General features: G+C 40.9%; 2 long non-coding RNA genes across 2 annotated transcripts; one reads left to right on the forward strand and one right to left on the reverse strand.

The window, feature by feature from the left end:
* Positions 1-4,702: 4,702 nt before the first annotated feature.
* On the forward strand, positions 4,703-12,882 carry LOC138954361 (uncharacterized). Its single transcript, XR_011451802.1, has 4 exons — positions 4,703-4,961; positions 6,208-6,318; positions 7,203-7,282; positions 8,083-12,882. It is a non-coding gene; the product is annotated as an uncharacterized lncRNA (long non-coding RNA).
* On the reverse strand, positions 6,717-12,871 carry LOC138954362 (uncharacterized). The gene is made up of 2 exons (XR_011451803.1): positions 12,572-12,871; positions 6,717-8,160 (listed from the first exon to the last, which is right to left on the reverse strand). It is a non-coding gene; the product is annotated as an uncharacterized lncRNA (long non-coding RNA).
* Positions 12,883-14,073: the final 1,191 nt, after the last annotated feature.

Consider the following 14,073-nt stretch of genomic DNA (forward strand, 5'->3'; position numbering starts at 1 on the left):
CGTGTGTATGTCTGTGGTAGAAACTTTAACATTTCCGAGTCTATGTGTGAGTGGTTATCCAAGACTATGGATAAAGCTCGCATAAGATTACGTCACGGTCAAAAGTGTTTGACGTCAATTAATGCATCATGACGGCATGCCTCCCTGTAGTCTTTCTCTCTCGCGTGGTGTGTGTGGTCTCGGTCATTGTTATTTTGAGCGGGCCGAGACTATTTGGCAGTCGTGTCCCTGTAAGTAGGCTATAGTCTGGGGACTCGTGGCAGGATACTGCATATCATTGAACAAAGCACCAAAATTGGCATACATATACCTTTTTACATTCTCTATCGAATAAGAGGATGACACAACTGATCGGAAAAGGTCATGACCTTCAAACCTATACTCTTCATAAAAAGAAACGCATCAATTCTAAAAGTCTCTATACTGCCAGTTTCTGTCAGAATCAGGTTTGCAAAATAAGAAAAAGAAAGCCCTTTAGTATTCCTAATGGCATGAGAGGATGACAATTTGATTAAATCATCACGATTATACTCGTCATAAAAAATAAAGCATCATTTCCTAAAATCGCACACAAAATTAGCAAGTTAGTAAAAGTGCAAAACAGAGCAAGAACACATCCTTTTTAGTATCCCCTGCGACAATTAAACACACAAAAGCACGCAGTCTCAAGTTCACAGTGAAAGAAATACACCTTTCACCAAATTGTAAACTCGGTTTCGGGGCGCGTGTTGTTCGTTTTACTCGCGAAAAGAGAAACGATGCCTACGCGACATCTTCTCAAACTTTCGCAAAACAGCAATGTTTGATGGATCCATATCTGCTTATCAGAGTAAACAATGTATCCTTTGGAAAGGTAACAAGGTCACTAAATCGCTTGACACGCATTTTGAGTGATCATGAGCTTGATATCACTTACCTCACTTTCCCGCAAACAACAATACAGAACTTCCGTCTATCTCGATGTTTATGAGGCCTGGATGTCACTTCTGTAGCATGAGCCGCCACAGGAGCACATGACTTCCTTCTGCCTTGTTCTGAGGTATAAAAGAAGGCCAGTATATATATGGCCAGCGGCTATGTCAACCATGCCAATGACAGACATTCGGCTCTCCTGCCAGGAAGCCAAACTGCTACTAGCCAAGCTAAAAAGAGAGGAAAGAGAGCAGACTCTGTCACAAACATGTGAAGAGAGAGGATGGATACACCTCCCCTACAATAAGAAAGGGCACCACCTCCCACTCCCCCCGAGACCCATGAGCCTGTTGCGTCGCTTGCGCACGGTCAGCAGCCGCATCTACTGGGACAAGGCAGTCTGTCAGTGTGGCAAGACTGGACACCTCACACACGTGTTTGAAGGTTGTGACACTCTCAAGGAAGAGATGGCTAGTCTCATCCGCTACAGAAGGGAGAATGCCCTCAGTCCGGGAGACTTTCTCCGCCCACACCCATCACTCGGAGAGATACCGATGATGGTCTTGGTCACCAATCTGTTCACCTCAACTGTTGCGAGCTGGTTCTAGTGTGCTTGCAGCAGATCCAGCACAGCACAGATCCACTTCTGGAACCTTAAGCTAAATGTGTCTCAAGACACACATTTTGTAGTCCTGGCATCCTGAAAGGCAGAGGCCCCAACCTACAGGTTTGCTTCCATACCAAAAACGCCTCCCGAGACACGGGAACGTGGGAGCAGAGGCAACAGCTCCGCTTGAACCTCAGAAACCAAATGTGCCTCCATACACACAGATCCCTTAGACGGCCGAGGATGTGGCCTCTAAGGTTCTCTTGTACCAAACCGCCTCCTGACTCTGCATCAGATTGCTTGCGTTGGCATCTGCTTACATAGACCCACATTAAGTCACCACCGAGTGGTAGACACAGACGACATTTGGTAGCACTGACTGCAAGCTCCACGGTAATGCGTACCCCTAGCGCGGCTCTGGTTGGGTGGGAATGTTCTGAGCAAAACACTATGTGTTACTCCATACCCCCCGCCCTCCATGGAACTTCTTGACCCCAACATATTGGGTGGGGAGTTTACCCAGTCGGTAGAGGCGCTGGCTTTAAAACCGGTTGTTACTATCAGCGTAGGTTCAACCCCCAAGTTCGGCGCAAGATGTGTGTCCCAGAGTCAACTTTGTGCAGACTCTCCTCGGTGTCCGAACACCCCCGTGTGCACGCATGCGCACGATAAAGATCCTAGGGTCACAGCGAAAGCCTCATGCCTTGGAAACACGAATACATGCATGCAAAAATATGAAGCCCGGGTGTCCGTTCGGCCAACAGCCAATTCAGTAACCATTTCAGCACTGACCCAAGACGACCCAACCCGGTCCCTAGCTCATTTCAGGTCTCCTCTAGCAGCCGGCAGCCAGCGGTCTACACCCCCCCCCCCCCCCCCCCCCTGCATTTTTATTTTTTATTTTCATACAAAGCCGGATTTTTTCCTTGTAACATGCCCCTAATGGCTTTGCTGTGAGGGCGTAAAACTTACATTTTCTCTTTCTGGACAGTGGTGTTTCCCTCGACGTTGAGATGAAATTACCTTGAAGATGTGGGTCGTTTACTTCTCTTGTCTCCTTTCCTTGTGTTGAACATCAGAACTTCGGAAACTGACGACACTGACTTCTGCTTGTTGCTGATCTCCGTCAAAGTCGAACCAGACACGTTTCCATGCATTATCATACCTGTGAGTGCACGCAGACTTTCGGGAACAACGTCTGCTGAGGCCTTAACAGTACCGTCAAAACAATAGTCTTTGGAAAGGATATCTTTACGGACAATCTGTGCGGCACGTGCAAGATGAAATGCGTCATCATCTAATGTTCTTGCAAAATTCAGCAAACTGCTGACGTCTGTATCGAAAATAAGGACAGTTTCTTTCCCTTGCCTTTGAGCTTGCAGATTTGTGAAGAAGTCTTTCTTTTAGTCTTGTTGTATGAACCTTTTTGTTATATGAACAGTGCAGCTCACGAAACTGGCTGTCATACACTTTGCACAGTTCAGACATTTTGAACAGTAACATGGACTTGCTTTCTTTCTCTCTCTTCTTCAGTGAAAGAAAGGAGTTGACTTAACACTGTTAACTCATTTTGTTCGTGTGCGTCATTAATTCCCCGTTCTGCTAAGGCTTTTTTAGATTTATTGTACAAAGTCAACTTGCAAGATGAATGATATTTGGCGTCCAAGGCATGCATATCCCCCTCTGATAATTTTCCCAAGAGTGATCGGTCCTGCACAATCTCTGCATATTCACGAATTGTTTGGTCGATGGTAAATGTACATGCGTTCACAAGTTTTTCAGAAGTACCATCTTTTCCGCATCGCGGTCACACACAGGTCCTATCGTCCTCCTTGTTTTGACGGGGCTGTGCAGTTCTTTCTGGTCATTATCTTCTTCTTTCAAGTATCTCTTCTCAGCACGAGCAACTTTCTGGTTATCAAATTTGTTCCTGCAGGTTCTGTGCCATACAGCTTTTTTTCTCTTCAAAGGTTGTCTTCATATCATTACATTGTTCAAGGAGATCCTTGTTCAAAACAAACACAGACGAATCCCCAAGGGCTTCAAGTTTCAAAATATTGTCGACGACACGACCGTACCCAGTCTGCACGTCAGCGTTGGCAAATGTTGATTGTGTCGGATTTACTAATTTTTCTTCTGTTTCTGTTTGGCATATCGCACATAAAGACCAGTCGACCAGGGCACGGGCCTCCAACATTGATGGGTGTGAATTACCTTCATGAACCGCTTCTTCTGAAGACTCCTCTTGTGTTGGCAGTGGTCTGGGATCCAAGCTTTTTTCCTGGACAGATTCCGGGAGATTGTGAGGGTCCAGGGACGTCTCTGCATCCAGGATGAGATAACCAAATGAAAACAAACAAGGGCAATAAATCAACTGCAAAACAATTATCAAAAACACACACACACACACACACACACACACACACACACACACACACACACACACACACACACACACACACACACAAACACACACACACAAACACACACACACACACACCTAATACACAAGCGAGCAGGCGTATCCCCCCCCCCCTCACCCTTTCGCCTCATACCTTCGCGAACCGTGTCTTCAGAAGACGTTCCTTGTTTTGGCAGTGGTCTTGAATCCATGCTTTCTCTTGACTGATGCAAGGGTCAGGAAACGTCTCTGTATCCAGAGTGATAAAACCGAATCAAATACAGACAAACAAGGAAATAAGTCACATGAAAGACAATGCTGTATGCGACTTAACTACCCCCCCCCCCCCCACACACACACACACATAAAAACACACACATGCATACATACACTCTCTCTCTCTCTCTCTCTCTCTCTCTCTCTCTCTCTCTCTCTCTCTCTCTCTCTCTCTCTCTCTACACACCCACACAGGCACGCATACGGCACACACACATACGCACACACTAACACACACACCCACACAAACACAGACACGCACGCACACACACACACACACACACACACACACACACGTACCAACACGCATGGCTATGAATATTAGGTTACATTAGATATGTGACATGATCGTCTACGGCTCTGTGCAGCGAATGAGAGAACCCAGTATAGTGACCGCACACAAAACGCACGTGGATTGAATGAAGCATGCACTTCAAATGTCTGTGTTTTCTTATGATACATATATCATGTTAATAGACTGTCGTACCGATTTCTGTACATGCAATATTAAAGATAGGGTGTCCGCCAGAAAAAGGCCTTCAGATCGCTCTAAAAGCTTTACCAGAAGATTCTGCGTGACGAATAATGTTACCACACAGAAGGACTAACTTAACTTTGCAAAATTAAGAGTTTGGGAAGTTGAATCAATTGTCGTAATATCAAAGGAAAATGCACTCTTGTGATGTGTTCCGTGGGTGGTGTCCCTTGATTCGAGACAACATGGCGACTATCAGGGAACGTTTTGACGAATTGGAGACTGACCAGGTAAGTGTCGGATTTGTAGACCACAGGAAATGTTGTTTATAATCAAATAGGGCTTTCAATACAACAGTCAGTATTAGTGTAAAAGTTGATCCCAGCAGGACTGCAAGGAAATCTGTAAGGCGAGTCATTTCGAACCATTTGGTTGGTATGATGAGATGGATACCAGTAAGTTCGTCAAACGGTAGATTCGTCACCGGTCCCCGGTAACTTCGCCACAGTAGTCCGAGCGCGGCTGTTATGTAATGGTAATACAACCTTGCATCTCCCCCCCCCCCTTTTCTCTCTCTCTCTCCCTCTCCCCCCTCTCTCTCTCTCTCTTTCGCTCTCTCTCTCCTTTCACAGAGCATACATGTGATGTTGTGCGTATTTATTTTGTATCTCTTTTTTCTTTGAGTAGGTGAAGTACACAATATAAAATGGCATTTTCATATTCTCTCTCTCTCTCTCTTAAAAATGTGAATCTTGAATCTCTCCCACAAATCAAACATCTGAAAGCATTTTATAAGCTCTAAGCATAAACACCCGCCCACCCTGCCGGTATCTTCGTCACCCGTGACGAATCTACCGTGTGACGAACTTACTGGTAGCCGATGAGATCACTTGTTTTCAGCTAGTAGAGGCAGTAGAACGAGGACGTCAGCCGGCTTTGCATATGGGTTATCCCACACAAACTTAATACTGACTTTTCCCCTCCCCTCCAAAGTGCTGCTGATCGAACTTTGGACCATTGTAACGCTTGAAATTCGTGGAGAAACATCCAATCTGAAGTTAATTTTGGCTGACGTCTTTCCGATACGGCGATAGCTCAATCAGTGAATGTGTGTAGATCATGGATTGGAAAATCAAGGACTTGCCTTCTGAAATAATTATAAGACTCTGCATTTGCACTGTTACTCTTTTGATAATATATATATATAGATGCATTTTTTTTTTTAGCTACAATTCATACCACTGGAATAAACACAACAGTAAACTAAAAGTAAAAGTGTGCTTTGCTTGCAAGAGTGAGTAGAACAGAAAATACGAATTAGTAATTATCACACCCATTTTAAAAGCAAAAATTCTATTCGCACTAGTAAAGCTTATGAGAACTGAATTTTATTTGTTCAATGGGCAGTCGATAGAGAATGAATCATGCTCTTCAAAGTCAAGTGAGCTTTTCTTGATGATAATAGGTTTGATACAGATACTGTAAATTGAGTAAGGATGAAGTATGAGAACTGTAAACTCTTCTCGTTCCGTCTAGGCTATGGAAGTTTCGCTTCCAGCAGAACATGCTGTCCTTACTAGTGCTAGAGGGCGGCAGGAGAGGAAGAGGTGCGGACAGAAAGTGATCTGCTGAGGAACCAATTTGAAGGTAAATCAGGATTAGTTTTAGTCCTTTTCCTAGTACTTTCCATGCACGGGTTCACACACACACACACACACACACACGCATGTATACACAGAATCATGAATGACAATAGCACTTGCACAAATAGTTATATAAGAAATAATAGGGTGAACTTTGATGACAATAACAGAAGATATTCTTTTCTTGGGTGAAGAGTATAATGGGGATTTCACAGTTATAATTATGGCAAGGATAGAAGTGTGCTGTGCATCTGTCTGTCAAAAGGGCCCACCAACATTTTGTTTCCTCTGAAGAGCAATATACCACAGTTGTGTGATATAATTGTACGTGCAAGAATGCCTTTTGTAAAAAAAATTCCTGATAACATAGTGAGACACACAGAAATGCAATAGACAACACCCTTGTGACATCATTGTTTATTTTGCTGTCATTAAAATGATCCATTCATTGTTATTATACATTCATCAGAATACTTTCCTATAATTTACATGGAATGTATCCTGTGAGGAAATACACAAGTACAGGTTGTAACAAAACACTCTCCTCTGAATTGTTTAAGGTTTCAAGGGAAAATGTGCTAGATGTAATATGAGAACATTAGATGAGGTAAAATTTACAAACAATTAAAAAAAAAGCAAGTGTGAAAAATCACACGTCAATATAAAAAAATGAATGTGCTTTACAAAACTGTACTTTCTTTTCTTTTGAAATAGTCAGTTTAAAATTTAAAAAACACACCATTGTTCATAAGAAATACTTTGCAAGTTTTGCTCATCGTTCAGGTTAGTGGTGTGTTATGACTCGTTTATGCCTGGTTCAAGCAGGCATAGTTGTAAAAATGGGTATTGACTGATTTAAAAGTGAAATAACAATCTTTCCACTTCCAGAAACTTATCCAGGAACCAGGCCAGGAGAAACTCCAAGCCCTAGCCTCTAAATGGTGAAGCTGAATGCTGGCCTTATGACAGTAAGTACCTATTCCTTGTGTGAGATTTGCTCTAAATCCTCTGCAAGTGCAAGCAGACAGTTGCCACTATTAAAATATTTTTAAAAAAACTCTGAAATAATTCTGTCTAAGAATACGGTTAAAATAACAGTTTATAAACATAAATCAGAGAAAGTAACCTTACAAATAAGGGGGCATAAAAAAGAGGGTTTCTGTACAGTACATGGGTACACTGGGCACGAGCTATGAAAAGGAAAGGTGTACCAGAATTCAAATGTCTTGGAGAAATGTGTACAAATGAGGCAAAACTCGCCTCTGACAAAATGGATATGATGCAAAACAACATGTTTAAATAATCAAGTATTAGAAGATTATTTCAAGGAGAGGGTGACATATAGTATATGTGTCTCAAGAGACAATCATGTGCAATTCATTCCAAGAAGCTAAAGATATGTTACAGGTGCCTCTACACAAATATTCACAATGTCCCAGGACAGTCTTGTTTTACTAACCAGTGTCATCACTCATGTACATTTCTTCTTCTGTGTTCGATATAATCTATATTAAATTGCTTTCTGTTTTATATACCTGCCTCAACTCTGTTCTATCATACTGGAAAGCCTGTACCGTCACAGGTGTATATCCACCCCCTCCCCACACACACACACCAAGACATGCTCTATTACATAAATTACAATTTCTTCTTTCTCATTATTTTCTCCAATTTTCTTAAATTTGGTGCATATTTTTTTTAACAATTTTAATGTTTAAATCTGAATCAAGTTTTGTCACTGAAAGATGATTTTCTGTTTACACTCCAGGATTTCGATGCACTGGTGGTTGGTGCTGGATGAGAGTTTCCTTTCACATGCTTGGCCCAGAGAAGCGACGCCCTCGTCCTGGAAGAAGCAGAAGAGGGAGACATCAATAAAACACAACACTATGCTGCTTACAGACAATTTATTTTGTGCAAATATGGTTATTTGGGAGAACGAGTCCAAATAGCCAGATACAGTTAATGTGTGTGGGCCATAAGGAAAAAATGTACCGATCCAGCTGGCCAGTACACAGGCTATATATGCTGGTCGCCTGTGCTAAGTACAGAGTTGTGTCAAAAGTCATGCATGTTGAAAAGGTGAATTTAGAGCGAAGGTTTAGATCACCCCAAAGAAAAATCACATAAACCAGTCCGGGTGGCCGGGTGGTAACGCACTTGCGCTCGGAAGCGAGAGGTTGCGAGTTCGACCCTGGGTCAGGGCGTTAGCAGTTTTCTCCCCCCTTTCCTAACCTAGGCAGGGATGTCGTTAGGCGTCAGGCATAGACCGATTGAAAGGCTCAAATGTCCGATTCACATAGCAGCATGGCGGTCTGATGTCCTATCATTTTGAACTGAGCGCTGTCATTCTCCGATAAGAACACCATTCCTTCGGACAGCGTGATATTCGATATTTTCCATTCAAGATACACATTGTCCAAAATTGACCGAGCACTCTCGCCTACAGGTGCACTGAAGTCGTGTAGTGCTGATCTTGCGTTTTTGGGAATTCCAAACCGTTTGCAATATGAGCCGTTTGGGTACAACCGTCTGCAGCACACTAAAGTTTAGGAGTACGGGAGACAACTCCAACTGACTATAAGTCTTGCGTCTGCTTTTGGTTTCAGTTTAAGAAATTTTGACGAAGCGCATTGAATTATGCCACCGAATTAAAACTAATAGGCCTGCCAAAGATCAACAAAAGCTGAAGACCTTTGGCTTTTCAACGGCATCCTGTGCTACATTTCGGTCAAAAACAGGTGAAAACGCGACGAGCGTCACAAGAATGACAGTGCCAATGACAGTGTCGCATTGGAAACTGACACAGCCACGGAAAGAGACGTTTTGTATTTTGGGACTGCTGCCGGAAGGAGACCGTAATATATGGTTTCATCACTGGTCAACTGGTTACAGAAAAAATTGTCTGCTCCAGTGAGCGGTGAAACCAAACGGTTGATTATCATGTGACACTTTTGTCATATTTAGAGTTGTTTGCACAGTAAATACAGCTGCGAAAAATAGCTCGCTTGAAACTGTCTTACATATCAATTCCTTTGTAATTTATAAATTACAACAAAAAAAACATGAAAAATCATTATCGACGATCTCGAATCTGCTTATTGTTCACAGAACCCACTGTATATTTACCACTGGGTTACATTTTCATTCCTATTTGCTGATGTGTAAAAAAAAATTTTGTACTGTGCACACTATTTACTCGAGTCAGTAGTTGCGGGTAAAATTGATCCCTGTTTTGAATTTTGTGGAATCATTTTGCGACATATCGATAAAGTCACGAGACAAAGAACATCAACAAAGACCATATGGGCAATCATGTACATTTTTTGCGGGGTGTAAGGGAGATCAACTTTGTCTTTATAAGAATAGGAATCACATCATCTTAAACTCTACACATGGTGACAACTGCAACGCGTGTGTCACACACCATGACAAACAAAAAAGAGCCCCTGCAATGAATATTCCATGCTTAGTCCTATTTATCAGTTTTGGTGGCGCTGATTCGGCAAATGAAATGTTTTAATTATGTTGTGCTGGCTTGCAGCCCAAGAGAGATATTAAACAAAAGCAAATGTATTTCTTCAGGCCTAACCATCATAATGCCATATATGCATGGTGATCTGTAAACTTTTGTTCTCTGTGCACAATGCATGTGTAAACATTTTGTTGTTCACAGAACGCAGAACCAATTTCACATTTTAACCCTGAGGCTGGTTGTCGCGACATATGTCGCGCTACTTTAGGTATACTGTCACCTGGTTGTCACGACACATGTCGCGCTACTGGCTGAGTCTGTTTGGTCGGTTCCTATTACCTCCCATGTATGCGAAAACCTATAATATTATGACCGTTTTTTGTTATTTTTCTCTCTGTTAATTCACCAGTGGCTATGTAACATGTGTTACAGAATTGCACCAGTGTAAGAGTTAACATTTTATTTTTCACTCACATGTTTGCTGAAGTGTACAAATTTTGTTCCATTTAGTGCTGTTTTTTTCCCGTCTCAAGACATATATGGTGATGTGTTCAACTATTGTTCTCTGGGCACATTTTTTTGCACATTTATGTCCCTCACTTATGTCAATGTAGCCGCTAATTTGTTTAAGTCCAGTCAATCGTACAAACGTTTCATTGTGGGTGACTCGAGCTGTCGGGGTACTGCGACGAGATATCTTTCCCAATTATATGATTGGTGTTATATATTCTTTTACACATTTTAACTAGCATTCATCATCTTGGTTGAACTTGAAGCGTGACAAAAGGATTTTGTCACATTGATTGAATTTTCAGACTGTCCACATTGACTGAAATCTAAGAAAAGGGCACAATTTAACGCTGTTTTATTCTTTCCCAATTATATGATTTGTTATTGTTCACAGAACCCACTGTATATTTACCACTGGGTTACTTTTTCATTCCTATTTGCTAATGTGTCAAACTTTTTTTTGTACTGTGCACACTATTTGCTCATTTAATGCTGTGTTTATTTCACTCCCATGTGTCATATTTTCTGAGATTTCGGTCAATGTAGCCACTTTTTGACTCACATGCGAAGCAAAAGTGAGTCTATGTACTCACCCGAGTCGTCCGTCCGTCCGTCCGGCCGTCCGGAAAACTTTAACGTTGGATATTTCTTGGACACTATTCAGTCTATCAGTACCAAATTTGGCAAGATGGTGTATGATGACAAGGCCCCAAAAAACATACATAGCATCTTGACCTTGCTTCAAGGTCAAGGTCGCAGGGGCCATAAATGTTGTCTAAAAAACAGGTATTTTTCACATTTTTCCCATTTTCTCTGAAGTTTTTGAGATTGAATACCTCACCTATATATGATATATAGGGCAAAGTAAGCCCCATCTTTTGATACCAGTTTGGTTTGCCTTGCTTCAAGGTCAAGGTCACAGGAGCTCTTCAAAGTTGGATTGTATACATATTTTGAAGTGACCTTGACCCTGAACTATGGAAGATAACTGTTTCAAACTTAAAAATTATGTGGGGCACATGTTATGCTTTCATCATGAGACACATTTGGTCACATATGATCAAGGTCAAGGTCACTTTGACCCTTATGAAATGTGACCAAAATAAGGTAGTGAACCACTAAAAGTGACCATATCTCATGGTAGAAAGGGCCAATAAGCACCATTGTACTTCCTATGTCTTGAATTAACAGCTTTGTGTTGCATGACCTTGGATGACCTTGACCTTGGGTCAAGGTCACATGTATTTTGGTAGGAAAAATGTGTAAAGCAGTTCTTAGTGTATGATGTCATTGCTAGGTTTAGTTATTTGATGTCAAGCATGTGAGTCGTATGGGCTTTGCCCTTCTTGTTTTGTTTGGCCGCATTTAGCCTTTCCTTCGTAACTGTCTGTCTTCACCAAACTGTAGATTCTTGCATTACTAATGGCGAGCAGCTATGCAAGAAAACAAAGAAAGTGTATTCAAGCGCCGAGCCGGGTAAAAAGAAAATATCACTACATTGACCGAAATTTCAGAAAGCGTCACATGTTTGCTGCTGTGTAAATGGTTTGCAGTTCATTGCACATTGAACGCTCCTTTTCTTAGGTTTGATGTTTTATCACATTTTGTTGTTCTGTGTGTGCTAGCGCTTTTTTGGGGTAACTTTGTCGCAATTACTTCTAAATTTAATATGTTACTGTTGTCACTGCACAAGTCATGGCCAATCCACCACTGTGCCCTTTTTTATCTCTCCCAATAAATGTATGGCATTTTGTTCTGTAGGCGCTTGCCATTGCACATTGAACACGTTTTTGTTGTTTCTTATTCATAATTAACTCTGTAATTAATGAAGAAGAAAAAATCCCATGCGGAGCACGGGTATTACTAGTAAATTATAATACATTACATAAAGCTCTAAATATGTAAAAATATCGGTTTCCTTGCCAGACAAGGAAACTCAAGGCATCCTGTCAGGGAGAGAGTGAGCTGAACTCATTTTGACCTGAGTTCAGGATGATGGTAGAGAGCATAGCAAATTTGAACAAACAGTCCCTGCTTTTGAATTTTTGAAGAAGCACAGGAAAAATGTTTTTTCTTTGTATTTATCTAGACTTTCTACATTTAGAGTTTTTATTCAATCTATCCCGCACCTCACATTTTAACAGTTTCCACAATTTGACTGAACTGATGTTTATTTTAAATTTAATTTGAACTATCATTTATTCGAGTCTAAAACGTCTGAAAGAGTTACAATGTGTCCTTTTTGCTGATCAAAAACTGTTATTATATGTACCTGAAATTTCAGTAGTTGGGGATGTTTCTCAGGAAGTATTTGCTCATCTTGTAGAGCCTTCAAAGCAGGTCTCCATGACTGCATACCCTAGGTCCCTGGTCATACGACAGCAGCCAAGAGTGCTCATTGACAACATGGTGCAGCTGTGGAAGTAATACAACAATGGCTCTGGGTTATTGAGATCTCTCAAACAGTGAAATTTAGAATCCAGACACTAGTTTCATGTTTTTCCCCCTTGAACTGTTCAGAGAGAATGTGTGGCTGTGGTCTTGAGATTTACATCAAATAAAATTGAACAATGCTCTTGTCAATTGAGTATATTTGTGTGCATTTGTTGTTTCATTTATTAATAATAATAATTGTCTTGTCCTCTAACTGTAACCATTTGTTTCTCCGCAAAAACGCAATAATAAAGAAAGAGACAGTTATTTTCAAACCAATGGCAGCTTATGCAATCCCGGCCGATTTGCTTATACAAATAAATATTATATACACATGATCTTGATAGAAAACTAAACAAATTAAAAATATGACCACTCACCTGCACTCATTCTATGGCATGTATTTCTTTGAAACTAATTACATAGTCTAAATAACAAATGAAAACACAGGCACACACACACACACACACTCTGACACACACACACAATAAAACATCATTCACTCTTCCATTTCATTTGGTTCAGAGACAGCAATGTGCAAATTATAGATTTATTGACTTACACCGACTCCTCTACAGATGAAATTAAGAAACATCTGACTCCTGCATCACTGGTTGTCGTCCGCCAGTTGCCTTGATAGATGTAAAAGATTGCTGTTCTTGTGTCTTCGCATAGTAACTGGTAAATGAAAAAAAAGTATGTGTGAGTTTTTCAAAATATGCATCTGTGCACATACACATTACATAACATACCATACGCTATGTAAAGATGTAATTTTCTCCACATGATTTACACAAAGAAACCATGAAGAGCGTATGACTACATTTTAGGCCCCCTGCTATTTTATTTAATAATAGTTGGGAGGTACAGAACTCCTTCAGTCAAAGCATGGAGCGCCTCCTGCCAACTTCTCAAAAGATTGTAACACCTTCCTGGCTGAATAATTTGACAAATGTATACAAGTATTGAAGTAGGGAGTAATATATTCCTTTTTATATATCACTGGAAGAATATTGAAAAATAAGTACAGGAATGTGATCTATGAAATCTGAGAAAATCAGTTCATGAACAGGAGGGAGTCTTTAAATGGGAATAAATTAACGAGGTTATGAAAACAAATTCTGAGTAAACAATGTCTTAAAATGGAAGGTCAAAGGAGTCTGAAAGTGGGGGGTCTTATAAAAGTGGGATCCACTGTATAAACACAAATGAATGATAAATATACAAAGGAACAATCACACCAACACACACCCATCCCCCTAAAAATAAAGCTTATTGTTGCGTACATTCTCCTGTTACTTCTCGAAGTTCTCCTCTTGTTATTTTTTGTTCTAATTTTCT

Source organism: Littorina saxatilis, unplaced genomic scaffold (assembly GCF_037325665.1).
Source record: "Littorina saxatilis isolate snail1 unplaced genomic scaffold, US_GU_Lsax_2.0 scaffold_1301, whole genome shotgun sequence".
In the NCBI taxonomy this organism is placed as follows: domain Eukaryota; kingdom Metazoa; phylum Mollusca; class Gastropoda; order Littorinimorpha; family Littorinidae; genus Littorina; species Littorina saxatilis.